The 17608-nt window shown below is 44.2% G+C and overlaps 1 long non-coding RNA gene across 1 annotated transcript; it reads right to left on the reverse strand.

Annotated features, from left to right (window-relative positions):
- Positions 1-2683: 2683 nt before the first annotated feature.
- Positions 2684-13825, reverse strand: LOC146892945 (uncharacterized). The gene is made up of 4 exons (XR_015003605.2): positions 13703-13825; positions 9593-9804; positions 8682-8867; positions 2684-3468 (listed from the first exon to the last, which is right to left on the reverse strand). It is a non-coding gene; the product is annotated as an uncharacterized LOC146892945 (long non-coding RNA).
- Between the last annotated feature and the right edge of the window lie 3783 nt (positions 13826-17608).

Genomic DNA, 17608 nt, shown 5'->3' on the forward strand with positions numbered 1-17608 from the left:
AGTCATAGCAGCTCCTACTTTGTCCTTGCTGATCAGTGTGTGCTCTTGTGCCAGTACCATGCTGTTTTGATTATTGTAGTTTTGTAGTTACTTTTAAAATCAGGAGAATTATATCTTCCTAAATTGCATTTCATTTTCATATTGTCATGGCTCTTCTGGGTCTTTTGTGACACCATGGACATCTTCTTGTCTCCATTTCCCCAGCACTGGGAGTACAAACACACCCTACCCATGCCCGACTTTTTACATGGGTCCTTCTGCTTGTTCTGCAAACACACTATTGACTGGTTCTCTCTCTAGCCTCTAATTCCATAGGATTTTAAAATCAGCTTGCCAGTTTCCCCAAAGATGAAGATGAGTCTGGGGAACATGTCTTCCTGTGACATAGTCACTTCTCCTTAAGTCTTCTTGTCTGTGAGCTGGAATGTTTGCCCAGTCACTCAAACTTTTTGAATTTCAGCACTTTTTGTATGTTTTGGAGTGTAATTTTTATGCTATATTTGCTAGATGTATTCATTAACCTTTTATTCTTACCATTACAATTAGAATGCTCTCAGTCAGGCACAGACCTTTAATCCTGGCACTCTGGAGGCAGAGGCAGATGCATCTCTGTGAGTTCAAGGCCAGCCTGGCCTACAAAGTAAGATCCAGGACCGCTAGAGCTGTTACACAGAGAAGCCCTGTCTCAGGCAAAAAACAAACAAGCAAAACACCAAATTGTCTAGCTCTCGACTTCCTGTTCAGGTTACTCACTACAGGTGTGCAGAAATAAAAGTGATTTCTGTGTGTCGGTCTTGCAACCTGTGACCTTGCTGAGTGCACCCATTAGTCCCCATATCTATGTATAATTTCCCGTGATTTTCTAGACACAAGGTAATAGCATCCATGACAAGAGATAATTTTACTTCTTTTTAAATATTAATGCATGATATTATTTATTTCTCATATTTAATTGCCATGTTTAGCCCCTCCAGCACAATGCTGAGTTGAAGTGATAAAAAGAATCTTCGTTCCCGGACTTGGAGGAAAATATCCATCTTTACAGCACATGGTGCGAGCTATGGGCTTTCTGTAGATGTTTATTATCGTGTTGAGGGAATTCACTTCTATTTCTAGTTCTTTGAATGTTTTTAATCATGAAAAAAGGTTATATTTTGCTAAATTACTTTTCTCTTGTGATTAGAGAAATGATTGTTTTGCTTTCTAAAAACATTTATCTATTTATTTGTCACATTTATTTATTTAGTTAGTTATTTATTTTTAATAACTAAGGCACACACACACACATACACACTGATACCTGCCACAATGTGCTCGTGGAGGTCAGAAGACAATTTCTGGGTGTTGGTTCCTTCCCTGTAAGTCCCAGGGGGTGCTCTGACCACCAGGCTTTGTAGCAGATGCCTTCACCTGTTGAATTATTGCCCTTTCTGTCTTTTTAAAACCCTCTCTCACAGAGCATAGGCTGCCATAGTTTATAGTGTCTCTGTGACTCAACCAAGTCTTCCCTTTTTCTTGTCCTGATACAATGTGTTAAATTAATTCATCTTCATATAATGAACCAACCTTTCATTCCTGGGAGAAATCCTACTTGTTGATACTGTCAAAATCTTTTTTGTGTATTGCTGGATTTTGTTTGTATCTTTTGGGTTGAATGCAATACTTAATATTTAATGTTATATAACTGGGCATGGTGCTTTACAGCCCTCTGAAGACTGAGGCAGAAGGATCATGAGTACCAGAAGCCTGCACTGCAGTGTGAGACCCAAACCAAACAACAACAAACACTTAATGATATCATTGATGTATCTGATCAGTGTCTATAACTTTACCTACTTTTCAAGATGCCAACATGTTGTCTCTCTACTAACCTTTATGACTTTCTTTTGACTAATGCAAACAATATAAGATTTCAATCCATACACGCCTGCATACATACACACATGTGCATGCCTATGGAAGTCAGAAACCAAGTTGGATCTCTTCTTTCACCATGTGAGTCTCAGGGATCAAACAGGTTTGGCAGCAAGGCACCTCAAGCTTAACCTGCTGAGCTGTCTCACCGGCCTCTGCTTCTATATATATATATTTATATGTGAGACACAGTCTCTCTATGTAACCATGACTGTCCTGAGCTCACTATGTAGACCAGGCTGGCCTCAAACTCACAGAGATTCTCCTCCCCTGCCTCCTGATTGCTGGGATTAAAGGCATTCATCACCATACTTGACTTGCTTCTAAATCTTAACTTACCTAAATGGGCTTCTGATTTGTTTCTTTGCAACCAGTGACACCTAAAAATATTAACACTCAATAGTGCTTCCCTTTCCTTTTTGTGTGTATTGTTGTTTTTACTAATGTCACAAGCTCAGTGATACAATGTTGTCACCTTACTGTAGACATAGACTGCTCTTTCGTTTCCCAGCTGCCCAGACCCGATTAATTACACAGAAACTATATTAATTACAACACTCTTTGGCCAATAGCTTAGGCGTATTCCTAGCTAGCTCTTACAACTTAGATTAACCCATTTCTATTAATCTGTGTATCATCATGAGGCTATGGTTTACCAGTAAGGTTATGGCTTCCTCCTCCTTCAGTAGCTACATGGTGTCTCTTTGACTCCACCTACTCTCTCTCTATGTCTGTTCCGATTTCCCACTGACTTTACTCTGCTAAGTCATTGGCCTAAACAGCTTTATTCATCAACAAATAAAAGCAACACATATACAGGAGGACATCCCACATCATCTCCCCTTTTCTGTCTAAATGAAAAAGAGTTTTAACTTTAACATAGCAAAAGTACATATACAAAACAGTTATCAAGCAAAAATTATAGTTACAATATTTGGTCCATTTACTTTTGGCAAATTAAGAAAAATACTCTATCATCTATCCTATCTTTGTGAGCCTAAAGTTTTATATCTAATTTTTCCTTTATCATAACTAAGGAAAACTGCAACTATCTGCCATCAACTTTTCAAAGACCCCAGAAGAATATAATATTACCTAAGCAAGCAAGAAATGCATTGTAAGCAACTTCCAAGACTCTAGAATTGACAGAGACATCTAGTTCTTCTGTCACATTGGGACATCAATCTTCAAACTATAGGCCCGTAGTATCTGGCAAACTTTTCCATGAAGCAGGAAATTTGCAAGACTGTTTCACCTACATTGGCAGTTTGTCAGTCACTTTCTTCTGTGTTCTGTAGAAAGTCTGGCAGATACTTTCATGAAGCAGGAACTCTGAAGTACTGTCTTACCTTCTTTAGGCAACTTCAGCAGTCACTTTTCTGTGTGTCCTGCATATTCAGCTCATACAGCATACCATCAAGTAGATCAGCCAAGAGAAGTTTCTTATCCAAATGGCTAGCCTTGTCACACTGAAGGCAAATTCCTTAACAAGCTTCTTCAATTACCATCAATCTCTCTGAAATAATTGGTGCTGCCAAAAGCAGAAATGTTTCACTGTTGAGAAAAGTTTAACTTCTTTAAATCTTTTAAATGCCATATTCTGTAAGTCTTGAAGATTATCTATCTAACTGAAATATATCTCTGCATATCTAGAAAACTTAACTAACATGTCTAAATGTTTGATTATTATAGATGACTATTAATCTGTATTTTTTAAATTATACATTGCATTTCTAAATGAGTTTAAATAAGAGCAGAAATTTAAATACCTTAAATAAGAACAGAAATACATATACAAAGTATAACAAAATTGACCTTAAATTTGTATCAATAGACCAAGATCCATACCAATGCAAAGAGTTCATTTCTAGATTACATCCCCCTTATTTTTTTAGGAATTGACTATGACAATTAATCAGTTATAATAACTCTTTTAACATGAAAACCAACATCTATAAACAATCATTTTGAGAACTTGGGCATAATTTTTTCAAACTGCTTCCTGTTGTTTGCTGGGCAAAGTATTTTTAGGGTTCATGGAGACCTTTTGGGGGGTCCTGTACTACCAAACCACATTAGCCTGGGAGGAATCCAAAGGTTCTCATCTTCTGTGGAAACAAAAGCAGAAATCCTTTTCCAAAGTAATATATCCTTAGACTCAAATTTTGAAGTCAAGATAATTTTAAAATGTAATTAAATTTTAAATTTAAAATTTTAAAATTACCAAAAAATGTAATGGTTTAGTTTAGCAGTCCCCAAAATCGAATGTCTCTCTGCAGTCAAAAAAATTCAAAGAAAACAAAATAATATACATAATCCATACCCTTTGTGTGTTTTCCATCTTTACATGGTTTTTTTTACTCTATTAATTTTTAATATTAACTTTACTCTTTTAATCTATGTCTATCTGTACTCTTACTTTTTAAAACTATTTACTTCCTTTTATAACTGTCTGTATTCTTTTTCCTCTCTCTTCCAAGCCTACATACATTTTTAAAATACACTGTGACCCATTTATAGGTTAATTTCTGTCTGAATCTATCTTTATGGCATATCTGTAATCATTTTCTGACTAGGAGTGCCATTTTTTTTAATGCCAAGCAGGTGTGGCTAGAATCAGCTCTGCAGCCCTGACTGTTTGCTCCACCTTGTCCAACATGGCGGAGGTATGTTCACCACCTCTGCTAGCCATGCTCACCATCCCAGCTCCAGGGATGTAGTGGGTCTATGTCTCCATTAAGCAACTAGCAACTAACAGCATGCTGCTCACAAACCCCATTTAAGTGCTCAGCCTCCTCAAAGAATCAGAATTGTTTGTGCTGCCAGCATGAACCAGAAAGTCATATCTCAAAGAAGTCCTGCAATTTTTGCTGCTAATGCTGAATCAGAATGCCTTCTCTTAAAGGAGCCATACCTCTGCTCATTGCCAGCAAACAGAGTCTATCTGGAAAAAAAAAATGCAGCTACCAAGATACTGGGTTTGGCTTCCATTTTTTTGTGGGTCTAGAAGCCCCCCTTTTTTTTTCTTCTTAAGCTTTTTTAAGTCTTATGTAGATCGATGCCCCAGACCGTGGGTGCTATTTTATAGGCGGAGACTGCTCTTTGTTTTCTGGCCACCCAGACCCGAATAATCACACAGAAACTATATTACTGTCAACACTGTTTGGCCAATAGTTTAGGCATATTCCTAGCTAACTCTCACATCTTAAATTAATCCATTCCTATTAATCTGTATCATCATAAGGCTGTGGCCTACCAGTAAGGTTATGGCATCCTCCTCTGTTGGGAGCTACATGGTGTTTTTTTTGACTCCAACTACTTTCTATCTCTGTTCTGATTGCTTTTACTCTGCTAAGCCATTGGCTCAAACAGCTTTATTCATCAACAAATAAAAGCAACACATATACAGGACATCCCACATCACCTTACCATTGGTTTTCATTGCCTTCATTCTGTGTGGGTCTCCTCCTACCTACTCGCTTTGTGCTATTATTGACAAATAGATTAGGCTTCTGTATGTTCAAGACCCTACCTTGTGTGTGTGAATATATGTGACGTGACAATTGTTTCACTCACTGTGTACATCAGTTAGAAGAGGAGAGAAGAAAATAAATACATCTGTCTTAGTCACTGTTCTATTGCTGTGATAAAACACCATCACCAAGTGTATAAAAAAAGCATTTAATTTGACCTTATGGTTTTAGTGGGCTAGAGTCCATGATGACCGAGCAGAGGCATGGCAGCAGGAAGAGCTGAGCGCTCACATTTTGATCCACAAGTGGGAGGCGAAGAGTGAGAGACCAACCTGAAATGGCTGCAGTCTTTTGAAATCTCAAAGCCCACCCTTATGTTTGTTTTGTTTTGTTTTGTTTTTTCAAGACAGGGTTTCTCTATGTAGCGTTAATGTCTGTCCTGGAACTAGCTCTTGTTGACCAGACTGGCCTTGAACTCAAGGGATTCAACTAACTCTGCCTCTGAGTGCTGGGATTAAAGGCGTGCATCACCACTGCCCGACTAAAGCCCACCCGTATTGACACACCTCCTCCAATAGGGCCACACCTTGATCCTTCTCAAACAATTCCACCAACTGAGGACCAAGCATTTCAAATATATGAGCCCATGAAGGTCATTCTTATTCAAACCATATCAACCATCTTTTATGATCACCCTTTCTAGTGTCTTTAGTTTTATCTTTCTCCAACTCTATCACTGTCTGTCTACCTGAATTAAAGTTGTTGTCTGAGGTCACTTCTATCCTGAAGCGCTTCTCCGCTATTCTCCACAGACTAAATGTACTAGCAACAAATTCTCAATTTCTGTCGTTGTTCATCTGGAAAAGTCTTTATTTCATCTTCTTTTCTAAGAGACAGCTATTCTGTGTTAGATGTAGGGTTCTCAGCTGTCCTCCACCCCCCTAAGCAAAACACGCGGTCTTTCTGCCTGTTGTCCTTTATGATTTGTGCTGATGAGCCAGGTGTGAGTCTCTCTTTTTTTTGTTGTTGTTGTGGTTTTTGTTTTCTCAAGACAAGGTCTCTCTGTGTAACAGCTCTAGCTATCCTCAAACTCACAGAAATCGTCCTGCCTTTGCCTCCCAAGTGCTGGAATTAAAGTCTCTCAGATGTGAGTCTTACCAGGCTCCCTTGTAAACTGTTGGAGGAGTCTCTCATCTCCTCTGACTGACAGCATTTTCAACGTCATTTCTCTTTGTGGTTTGTGTTGTTCTTGGGCTTTGTTGTGATTCCCAGATATAGAAGATGCTGTTTCTCTGATTTATTTGGGAAGTTTTTTGCCATATTTCTTGACTATTCCCCCTTCTCCTTTCTCCACCCTTTCATCTGATGGATGACGTCTTCCAGAATGTCCCATATTTGTCTGAAGCTGTTGATATTTTTTCATTCATTTTTTGTTCTTTTTTTTTCAATACAGGGTTTCTTTGTAGCTTTGGAGCCTGCCCTGGAACTAGCTCTTGTAGACCAAGCTGACCTCGAACTCACAGAGATCTGCCTGTCTCTGCCTCCTGAGTGCTGGGATTAAAGGTGTGCGCCACCACGGCCCAGCTCATAGGTCTCTCTCTCTCTCTCTCTCTCTCTCTCTCTCTCTCTATTTCTCTCTCTCTCTCTCTCTGACTGTTTGCTGTCCATATGACTTTCTCTCCCTCTCTCTCTAACAGCTGTCCATTGGACTCTCCTTCTCTCTCTGACTACTGTCCATAGGACTGTGTGTGTGTGTGTGTGTGTGTGTGACTGCTATCCATAGGACTCTCTCTCTCTCTCTCTCTCTCTCTCTCTCTCTCTCTCTCTCTCTGTCTCTGTCTCTCTCTCCCTCTTTGACAACTGTCCATTGGACTCTCCCTCTCTCTCTGACTGCTGTCCATAGGACTCTCTCTCTCTCTCTCTGTCTCTCTCTCTTTCTCTCTCTGTAAAGCTGTCCATAGGACTCTCTGTGTGTGTGTGTGTGTGTGTGTGTATCTCTCTCTCTCTGTGAAGCTGTCCACAGGACTCTCTCTCTCTGTGTGTGTATCTCTCTCTCTCTGTGAAGCTGTCCACAGGATTTTCCCTCTCTCCCTGACTTCTGTCATCCATAAGTCTCTCTCCCCTCTCCCCTTCCCCCTCCCCCTCTCCCTCTCTCTCTCTCTCTCTCTCTCTCTCTCTGTGAAGCTGTCCACAGGACTCGGCACACACCACCGCTCCCGGCTCACCAGCCTATGCTTGCTCCACACGTTCTCCCTTCTGCTCGACCAGATCTACTTCCCAGGCATTCAAGTTGTGTTTTTCTTCCTGTACTTTCATCTCCACACTTCCCCTTTGTCTCTTCCACACAAGTCCTTCCCTTTCACTGATGTCCTCTATGTGACATGATGCCATCTTCACATGTTCCTTTACTTATTTATTCTTTGCTAAGAACCCTTCAGTTCCAGCAACATGCGCTGGGTCATGGCAGTCCCTGTCCCTGAAAAATTCAGCATTTGATCCATATCTGGACAGTTTCCGCTGTCTGTGTTTGGGTCATGCTTTCCTGTTGCTTTTGTGTGTTTTATAACTTTTTTTTGTTAGGAGTAATAATTCTAGGTACTTGTCACTTTCCCCAGGGCTTATTATATTATTTTCTTGTTTACTTATTTAGTGAGTGGATTATTTGTTTCTCGGCAGACACAACTTCGGGTAGACCCGCAGTGGCCCAGGATAAAGGTGATTTTTGGCAGGGTTACCCCGTCTCTTTCCCTGATTTAACAGCCCCCACACAGCTGTTAAGCCCCCACTAACTGCCATTTCTAGAATCCTCTGAGTCATAAACTATTCTGCAGATGAGTCAACTCTGCCCCTCTGAAGGAAGAGTGTGTGGGGGTCTCACTTGGGTGTTCGTTTTCCTCCTCCTCCTCCTCCTCCTTCCCCTCCCCCACCTCATCTCACTTCACATCCCCAGCCCCTTGGATGCAGGCAGTCTTGGGCTTAGAATGGTTTTCATGGGTTTTTCAACTTTACAGTATGTGAGACAGACTTTGAGTGTGGGCTTTGGATTCTTCCTGGGTTAGAGACCTACTGTCCAAAGCCCTCTTGGAGCTGCTGGGAGCTGCTCGCAGTCAGCTCCCAGTCAAGGTGAGCCCACCCACACACCTTCTGTTTCATCAGAATTTGCAAACAGTCAACGCTTCATTACAAACTAGTAGGGGTTAGATGATTCTGTCCAACGGTCTGCAAACATAAGTGTCTGAGCACATTTAAGGCAATTTAGGCGGATTTAATGCTTTTCTCCCATTTTAAACTTACCATGAGTTTGTCTGGTTAGGACACCATCGTAAGTTGAGAAGCACTTGTAGGTGATTATTCATTTTCTATTCATGATGACAATAATTCTCCAGGACTTTAAATGTGTACTTGTTCACGTTGGTTTTCCCCAGTTTTGGCGGGAAGCGGATCTGCAGAGGTCCTCATGGCGTCCTGCCCGACATGGACCTTGAAAGATTCCGGTTTTAGTCTTTCATTTGTTTGCTTGTTTACTGTTATAAACACAGCATTTCACTTCAAACCTGGCACATAATTTAGTCTTAAGAGCTCTCTGGGCGTGGGGGAGATGGTTCAATCAGTAAATGGCTGGCTGTACAAACATCAAGAACTTAGTTCAGAACTCACACAAAAACAGTTGTGCACAGGGGTACACACCCACAATTCCAGTGCCCAGGAGGATCCCCAGGAGCTGTGGGCTAGCTAGTCTAAATGACTTGTTGAGATCAGATTGTGGTAGCTAGCTAACACTGTCAGCTTGACAGGATGTTGAGTAACTTTGGTAATGGTCTCCGGGCTACTCCAAGGGATTTTCTAGGTTGGCTACATTGACGTAGTGGGGGAAAGAGTTGGAAGGATAAGTCTTTTCTACCAAAGGACTAGTCATGGGAATGGTACCTTCACAATGTGGCCACGTCATCTCCCCCTCCTTTGTTTACACAGAAGTCTTGTGACATGCTCGAAACTCTATGGGCCAGGACAGGAGACACTTTCCTCCAGTTCCTTCATTTTCTTAGCACCCATTTTATAAAATTAGTCAACCTTCCAACAACCAGTGGGGAAAAGACACAGTGCCCTCAAGGGCAGAAATCTAGCACATTTCCTGTTCAGTGTGCTTGCCACCAAACGAAGCAGTGCATGGTTCAGCGCTAGTAAATGCTGCCTTGCCACCTTACTTTCACTTTGCCCACGTGCTGTGGTATCAATGGCGTCCTCGGATCCCAGACTGACTTTTCGACAGATGGGGAAATCCACCATAACTGCTGGACCAAAGGCAAGAGAGAGAACTGAGTGCCAGCTCCCAGGGGCACTGCGGATGCCGTGTGACCAGCCACTGCTGCTCCTGTCACCAAACCTTCTCTGGCACGATGGACATTATCTGCTGGAACTGTGAGCCAAAACAAACTCTTCATTACGTTGATTGTATCAGTTGTTATTACATCAGCGAGACAGGTAATTATACACCCTACTCCAGAAACAAGGGAGAGACATTGAGAAAGTTACCAGGATTTGACCACTAGCCTCCGCATGTGTGCTCATGAATACCTGCGTGCACAAAACATGTATACATACAAACATGCACACACATTAAAGAAATCTCTGGCCTGCTAAGATGGCTTAGCGGGTATAAGTTGTGCCAGCACAAGCCTGATGACCTGAGTTTCATCCCCAGAACCCACAGAGGAAGGAGAGAACCAACTCCTGAAAACTGTCTGTAGCGTGGTTAATAAAAACACAGTGACAGATATTGGGGTTCAACCTGAAGGTCAGAAAAGCAAAATAGCCAGCCACTGACTCTTACCTCTACCTCAGTCCGAAATGGTGATCCTGCCTCCAGGAATCCTCAGGAAGATACTATCTGAGAGCTGTCTCCCCCCCCCCCCCCCCCGTGCTGGGATTAAAGGTGAGCACAACCAATGTCTGGTTTCTATGGCAAAGTAGTGTGGGTACTACGATTAAAGGTGTGTGTCACCACTGCCGTATATTACGACCAGTGGGGCTGTTTCACTCTCTGATCTTCAGGCAAGCTTTATTTATTAAAATGCAAATGAAATATCACTACAATTGTCCTCTGATCTCCATATACACGTTATGACACTCAGGTACCCCCAGTCACATACATGTCATACACACACACACACACACACACACACACACACACACACACACGTTTGTGTCTGTCATCACCCCACCCCCTCTGTCTTTTGTGTGCTTGGGATGAACTCTCCAGAGAGATCCCATGTTTCTGCCAACCTGGATGACAAAAGCCCCTCACGTGACCTGTGCTCTGCTCATCATCAAGTCTAGTGACTGCAGAGCTTCCAGCCTCATGAAGCAGCAGCCAGGGGAGCCCAGCTTCTACTGGGATGGAAGCTGAGTTGAATGTCCTTGCTCTGACCTCATGATACTCCCCTCTCACACAGCCCGTTCTGACTCAGAGCATCTTGGCTTCCTATGCTCTTGGCAACAACACAATGGCTCACCATACCAGGGAGCTATGTTCTACAGCTCTGGAGCCCTGGCTGTTTTTCTGGAAAGTTAAGGTGGGGGCAGTGCTGATCTGAGGAGTCCTGCCTCCTGCAGCCTCTAGCCACTCCTGAATTCCTCAGCTCCGCCACCACCTCGAGCTTCCAGCCAGCGCATCTGGATCCTGTCATCTCTCCTGTCCCGTGTCAGAGCTCCCTGTGAGGAGTGACACTCAGCACCAGAAGGCAAAGGCTGGGGAGTCTCAGAGGAAGCAGACAGGCTTCTAGCCAGAAAGAAAGCAAAGGAAACACGGGAGGAAAAGGAGCCCTTCACCTGTGACTCCTCCCCACTAAGAGTCAAGAGTTTATCACCATTGAGAACATTTGCTATGAGGATCGCCCAGAGAAACAACATTCTTTTTATGTAGAGATATTTCAAATAAGTATCTCAAATAGCAATGAATCATGATTATGTCAAAGTATGATATTTGTGTTACCCTCACTCCTTTACCAGTTACAAGCCTGTAGCTGCAAAAGATGTTTATAAATGAAATTATGAGGGGACTGGAGAGATGGCTCAGTGGTTAAGAGCATTGTCTGCTCTTTCAAAGGTCCTGAGTTCAATTCCCGGCAACCACATGGTGGCTCACAACCAACTGTAGTGACGTCTGGTGCCTTCTTCTGGCCTGCAGGCATATGTGGAGGCTGAACAATGTGTACATAATAAATAAATAAACCTTAAAAAAAAGAAAAAAGAAATTATGAATTCATTTACAGTCAAAACATACATCTTCATCCCTTGAAGCTAATATGAGAAGCATTCCCTCAGTTCTTATGTCCCATGGTTTGATTCTACCAGCCTGTATTTCTTTTCAGCACGACTCTGGAAAAACCTAGGATCTCATTTACAAGAGAGAGAGAGAGAGAGAGAGAGAGAGAGAGAGAGAGAGAGAGAGATCCAGTGGTGGTGGCGCACACCTTTAATCCCAGCACTCAGGAGGCAGAGGCAAGAGGCTCTCTGTGAGTTTGAGGGCAGCCTGGTCTACAGAGTGAGTTCCAGGCAAGCCTGAGCTATCTATCTTAAATAAAGAAAAATAAAATAAAATATTAACAGGGCATGAGGGTGCACATCTTTAATCCAAACACTCAGGGGGCAAAGGCAGGCAGATTCCTGAATTTGAGACCAACCTGGTCTACAAGTAGAGTTTCAGGACGGCCAGAGCTACATAGAGAAACCCTTTCTCGAAAACAAACAACAAACAATAATAAATAAAGAGAAAAGAAAAAGAGGAAATCCTTTCAACAGGGCTGGGGGTATAGTAGTTTAGTAGGTACAATGCTTGCCTGGCAAGCATGGAACTCTGGATTCCAGTCCCAGAACCACCTAACTGGGCAAGGTTGTATATGCCTGTTATCCCAGTAATCGGGAGGCAGAGATTGAAGATCATCCTCAGGTTCAAGGCTGGCTTGCATTTTCATGGACTACATGAAACTCTGTCTCAAAGAAAAAAAAGTAAGAAAGAAAGAAAGAAAGAAAGAAAGAAAGAAAGAAAGAAAGACAGAGACAGACAAAAGGGTCCAATTGAAGAGAGGTTGGGAATAAAAAGAAAGACAAAATGGAAGGAAGGAAGAAAAAAAGAAAAGAAAGAAGTAAGGAGAAAGGAAAGGAAAAAAAGGAAACAGAACCCTTTAAACAGTACTAACCTCAGAAGCCCATAAAATCATACGTGTGGCTACTGTTAAGACATTTAAGTGGGGTTTCTCTCCTGAGGAGCCCATACTCACATTTGTAGTGTGTACCCTTAGCACTCCTACACTGAGTTGGGAGGCAGGCAGGATAACGCCGGAAGCTCTCCAGTCAGCTAGTCTGGAGTGCACAGCACTGCTGCAAACAGGAAAGACCCTGCCTCAAAGGAGGCTGAAAGTGAGAAGCAATGCTCAGTTGTCCTCTGAGCTTCATGCACATTCTATGGTACATGTGTGTACCATCACACACACACACACACAGACACACAAATACATACACACACACATAAATACAAATACACACACGCAGATACACACATATACATACACACACAAATAATACACACATACCACAATACACACACACATACAACAACAACAACAACACTTTCACCAACAAACCTTTTCTTAACAGACTCCAGCTCTGCTTCACCCTGGCTGGGCCTGAAACCCTTTTCTGCTATGTAATCAGAACCCAACTCTCCCTGAGGGGAGGCCTCTGACCGGCTGGCTCCCCAGGCTGCTGAGGCACTGAGGAGCTGTGTCTCTGGCTCCTGCTCTAGCTGCTGCTGATATGTCTAGGTTCTTGTCACCCTCAGCAGGCAAAGGTGCTTGCCACCAAGTCTGACAACCTGAGCCTAGAACCCATGAGATAGAAAGAACCAACTCTTAAAGGTCATTCTCTGGGCCTCCACACAAGCACAAGTATGCCCATGTACAAACACGTGAGAAAAAAAAGTCTAAAAGGCCTCTTCAATCCAGTCATCATCTGAAGTGGAGAACTCACTGAGACCTTGAGTTGCCACCTGAGGCTGGAGAAGTTGGGAGATTGCTCTGCTAGGTCAGGAAATCAGCTGAGAATCTGGCCCCACACATAGCCTCCATGTGGTTTGAACCAGGATGACCCCTGTAGGTTCAAATATTTGAGTACTTGGGCCCCAGCTCACGGACCTGGAATGTTCGGGTCAGATGAGCCGGGAGAGCACAGGGCTGGAGTGGCTGATTAAAGCGACAATCTACAAATGGCAGTCAGGCCTCCAGTCACTCCATGCTTGTCATAAGCAAGAGACTCACACTAGAGAAAGTGTCACAGCCCGCTTCCTCTGGTTCCTTCATCACCGGAGCATGGCGGCGGAGAGTCAAGTGAGGCAGCAGAGCCTCCGGGGTGACTCATGTGGGAGGAGTCCCAGTGAAAGGCTGACTAGAAAGGGCTGTAGCTTTCTTCCTGTGGCTTTGAGAAAATGTCCTGACAAGAAGCAACCTAGGGGAGAAAGGGTTTGTTTCAGTGAAATTCCAGTTTACAGCACATCATTGCATGGAAGTTCCAGCAACAGAAGCCTGAGATGACTCTCATATCACATCCACATCAAGAAGACAGAATTAATTTATGAACACTTGTTTGCTTGCTTTCTTATGATTGGCTTGATCTCTACACTTTTTTTTTTTCACACCCGAGACACGATTTCTCTGTGGATCTTTGGTGCCTGTCCTGGATCTAGCTCTTGTAGACCAGGCTGGCCTGGAACTCACAGAGATCTGCCTGCCTCTGCCTCCCAAGTGCTGGGATTAAAGGCGTATGTTACCACCGCCTGACTGACTTCTATACTCTTACACAGTTTGAAACTCCCATCTTAGGGAATGGTACCCACCAATGGTGGGTTGGATCTTACATGACCACAGGCCAACCCAATACAATTTCTCACTGAGACTCTCTTCCCAGATAATTTTAAGTTGTGTCCAGTTGACAAAACCCCTCATTGCAAGCATCTTTATATGCTATGAGATGGAGGTAGGGCACTCAGATTGGCAACACCCCTGGTTCTGAGTCAGAGTTGGGAATGTGTAGGACTTTTCCCCTCCTCCTAAACAGGAAGTTCCCAGCAGTGGAACCTGGAGAAGAGAAAGATAAAACAACTGCCTGCTCTCACGCAAAGGACACAGCAGTTGTGTGGGCACCTAAGTCTTTGACAGCAGCCCCACTGAAGGACAAAAAACATAGGCTTTTGTGGGGCCATGTGCCAAGGACAGCTGTCCTCCAGGTACACCCAGGAAGGCCTGCGCTGTTGCCACTGTCTGTAAAATTGGAGCCAGAAGCCTTAGCTCTCACCAGAATACTACTCAAGCATCATGGAAGCACACAGGTATTTCTGACAACAAGGAGTTTCCTAGAATCTGGATGCAGAAAGGTCCCCAAAGGCTCACCTAACCACAGGGTAGCATTGCTGAGAGGTGATGACATGCTTAAGGGAGGGGCCTAAGGGAAAGTTTGGGTCCTGGGGTCTCACACTGTTGAGAAGGTAATAGGATTCTTGTCTCTTCTTGTTTATTTGCTTTCTGGCCATGAGGTGAGCAGTTTCACCATGAGCTACCTGCCATTACCATTTGGCCCCTCATCAGCGACCTGAGGGCAATGGGCCCAGCGGAATATGTGTGGGAACCTCCAAACCAGGAGCTATTGTTCAAGTTCCTTCTCAGGGCTGCAAGCCACCTCCACTTCTTCCCAAGGTTCAAGACAAGCAGGATTCACCCAAGGTTCACTCTGGGGAACCAATGGGGTTATTGAACTTCCTTACAGAACAAAAGTGAGGGGTTACCTACTGGGTATGAGTGGTCCTCCCTCACAAGGCCTTTACCCAGCAGGATGACGGCTTCCCCATAGCCACACAGATGGAGTCCCCCTTCCCTAGTTGGCGAACTAACGCCCCATACTGGCTTCTTCAAGGGCACCCATGTGTCTCTGAAATAAGTCTCCAAATCTCCACAACAGCCTTGTACTGACCGTGTGTAACAAAGCCTTTCTACACTGGTCGGGCAGAGTAGCAATCAGAAATCCTGAGCCACCATCTCCTAATGAATAGTGAGAGGACTGTGGGATAACCCTGGTGAAGCGTTTGGAAGTCCATCGTCATCTGTTTTGAGCTGTGTCAGGCGACCACAGAAGTTCACTACTCAGGAGACAGTAAAGTCAATCATAAGCAAGGTCTAACAGCATGGGAAGATTTTATCCATTAGTATTAACTTTTCCCTTGCAGACCCACAGCATGGAAAGCAGGCACTAACTTAGCCCTCCACAACCCTTAGTTGCTCTCTCTCTCTCTCTCTCTCTCTCTCTCAACCATTTCACTTCCACACCCTGGAGCTCTTCTATGGAACCTCCCTGTATTTCCCCAACCCCCGTGAGCTTGGTGGGGCTGGCTAGACAGCTCAGCTCTGCTCAAGGCTAATGGCAAATGAGATCTGGCTGTCCTCTCTGCACCTGCCGCTCAGACTGGTTTCTTGGGTCAGGGAGGCTCTGGGTGGCATTGTGGGTGTAGGGAAGGCTGTTGCCTCTCCACCCCACACGCCTTGCTGCTGGGAAAGGTCCCGGAGGCTGGGCAAACCATTTCCACCCATAGTATATCCTTTTTCAGGCGAGGAAAGGAGTCTGCTTGATCTGGAGGGATAACTGCCCACCCCTTGGGCAGCCTTGACCTTTTGCATCTGTGAGGAAACAACACAGATTTGTTGTTCCTCTTCTGGCTTTAAAGCCTTCCAGGGGTTCGTTAGCACAGAATCTGGTTTTCTGTCATTTTGTTTTCCCCTTAGGAATTTGAGCTTGACACAAATTTTGCCACATTTACCTTCAGGTAACAAAAGCGGACGTCTTCCTCTGCTCTACATTTCTCTTATCTCTAGGCGGCTCGCACTCTTTACATGCTGCTCTAAGTCCTCCAAAGTCCTCCTTAATCCCCAAAGCCTTTCCTACTCCACCAAAAGACTCAGCAAAGCCGCGAAAGCCCCGTGACAGTCTCCAGGTCTTTGCTAATCAAGTCTTCCTTGAGTCTCTGGTAAACTCCATCCTCTCAGGCCTTGTCACCCGGACATCATGCATTTCTCCGTCATACCTAGTTCCCTCGGTCATGCCTGTCCCTCCTCTGTTGTCCTCCAGCCCCCGATATCTATGGGAACCTCAACTGTTGATGACCAAGCATCTCTGATGGCTCCTATGAGCCAGTCCGTCAGGGACTGGCTGCACTTGGACCGCCTCAGGCTGTGCAGCTTGTGTCTCAGAGAGAGCCTATGCTGCAACACTCGCGTCGATCCTGTCTGCCCCACATCCCATAGCCTCGCAGGCCAGGCCCCGAGAGATTCTCTCATTGCTGTGTAAAGCTTTTCCCTAATTCCAGAAATTGCAGCATTGACTATTCTACTACCATGGCCTCTCACACTCGTGACCAGACCACTGAAAAGATCTGTGTGCTGCTTCTTGGATTTTCCTATTCTCTGTATCCAAGGTCAGACTCATGGGTATCTTTTGTTCCTTCTAGATAATCACTCCCACCCTCATCACTACCTGACTCCTCCCACGGGTTCCAGGTTTGGGGGTCCCACAGATGACTCTATATTACTGGTCTAATAATCTGTGTCCTCTTTCCCTTTAGGGCCCTTAGATGTAAACAAACAAACAAACAAACAAAACAAGAACAACAACAAAAGACCCAGCAGGCCAACGCCTCCATTTCTCTGTATCCGATCTACCTGCTAAGTGGAAGGCCAGGGCTGAAGCCAGGCAGCGTCATGCCCCCTTTCCCCTGCATTTCCTCCCTTACACCTGCAGTGTCCCCACACCCGGAGCTGCCACCATCTCAGATAGATCTCATATTACCCACCGCAGTGACTAGCCCTCACAGTTGCTGGCTGACACAGACACCCCGGTGTGCTCCTGCCAGCTTGTCTTGTCTGCTCTAGACGTTCAGGGGTTCTTAAAGCATCTCCGCATTTCCAGAGCAGACCCCACCCATGAAGCCCCACTCCGTAGCACTGGAAGAAGAGTCCATTCTGGGATTTCCCCCAACAGAAGCCACTGCCCAGGTGCCCCCATCTTAATTATATATCCCACTACTCTCTTCACCGTCCACAGCTCCCCGGCATGACTTAACTCTGGAACAGTGAGCTACAATGGAATTTTGTAACTTAATGAGAAAAGCGAGCAATACAGGA

Source organism: Myodes glareolus, chromosome 9 (assembly GCF_982192425.1).
Source record: "Myodes glareolus chromosome 9, mMyoGla1.1, whole genome shotgun sequence".
Taxonomy (NCBI): domain Eukaryota; kingdom Metazoa; phylum Chordata; class Mammalia; order Rodentia; family Cricetidae; genus Myodes; species Myodes glareolus.